The following is a 1,498-nucleotide window of genomic DNA, read 5'->3' as shown; positions in this document are numbered from 1 at the left end:
AGTCTAATAATTTCCTTGACATATAATTGAGCCAGTTGCTCAATTGAATAAGTCATCTTGATTGCTAGAAAATGGGCGGATTTGGTTAATCTATCCACGATTACCCATATAGCGTCATAGCCGTTTGTTGTCTTGGGTAATCCTGAAATAAAGTCAATAGAGATATCCTCCCATTTCCATTCTGAAATTTGGACAGGCTGCAAAAATCCTCCAGGCCTCTGGTGTTCTGCTTTTACCCTCTGACAGGTCAGGCAGTTACTGACATACTGAGCCACATCTCTTTTCATACTGGACCACCAGAATTTCTTTTTCAAATCCTGGTACATTTTGGTGGATCCCGGATGCATTGCATAAGGCGTTGAATGAGCTTCTTCTAGTATCTTCCTTCGCAACTCTGGATCCCCGGGGATACATAATCGATCCCTGAGGTATAATATTCCACTGTCCGTGATCCGGAATCTGCCATTCCTTCCTTTGAAGGTCTCTTGTTTAATCCTTTGGAAGCTTTGGTCACTGTTTTGTTTCTCCAATATATTGCCGAATAATGTGGGTGCTATGGTCAGGGTAGAGAGTTGCCCGGACATATTTTCAATCCAATGACGCAGAATGTCTCTCAGCTTCCCGATAAATTCGAACACTGGTTCACCTTTAGTATCAGATAAAATTTTAGCATATTGACTAAAAGTAGGTAACTGACCTGTGACGACAGTAGAGGCACTCGCCACATCTTCTTTGGTAAGCGAGAAAACCCTGACGTTCGTTATCGCTGGCGGGGCTTCGAATCTCCCTTGGCTAATCGGTGTTCCTTCAATTGCAGCTTGCATCTGGTGTAGCTGTGAGGGGGCACTCCTGTTCTGGTTATTCTGCTGGAGTGGTGCCTGAAATGGGGTAGTGCAGTCTCTGGCCAGATGTCCTTCCCCTCCGCAATTGTAGCACTTTCTTGTACCCTTGTGGCATACTCCGGAATGCAGCTTCCCACACATAATACACTGAGGGTATTTCGGTTGCTTATTCACTGGATGTTACGCTCCGCAAGTGTACGGAAATGTCGCAAGTAATATAAAAGATTATCGTATCCACAGGGACTGGAATAAGCACAAGAAATGTCTCAATGCGAATTAGCTAAACAACTATCCAATCGTTTCAAAAGCAAAGTAAAGGTAAACAAATCTAATATTAAAGATCAACAAACAAGAGTTTAGTGTTTTGGGTTATGATAAAGGGAGATTCTAGGAGTTTCGGTTTCTTTGTAAGATTTATTGAATGTAAATGGTTCACCAATTCTTATCCCTCAATTGCCAAACATGTAGAAAGTTGCCGGTTCCCTCTTGCAATAGACAACCGGCTAAGGACTGAGAAATGTATCTAAATAGGATTAATTAGACATGAACCTACGTTGTCCTTACACAGAAGCACACCTATTACTATGCCTTCCTCGGATATCAACATAGAAGCCCACAATTTATTAATCTATCAAGATACAAGAAGCTAATCATAA

The sequence above is a fragment of the Zingiber officinale genome, chromosome 10B (genome assembly GCF_018446385.1).
Source record: "Zingiber officinale cultivar Zhangliang chromosome 10B, Zo_v1.1, whole genome shotgun sequence".
Taxonomy (NCBI): domain Eukaryota; kingdom Viridiplantae; phylum Streptophyta; class Magnoliopsida; order Zingiberales; family Zingiberaceae; genus Zingiber; species Zingiber officinale.
This window is presented reverse-complemented; position numbering follows the sequence as displayed.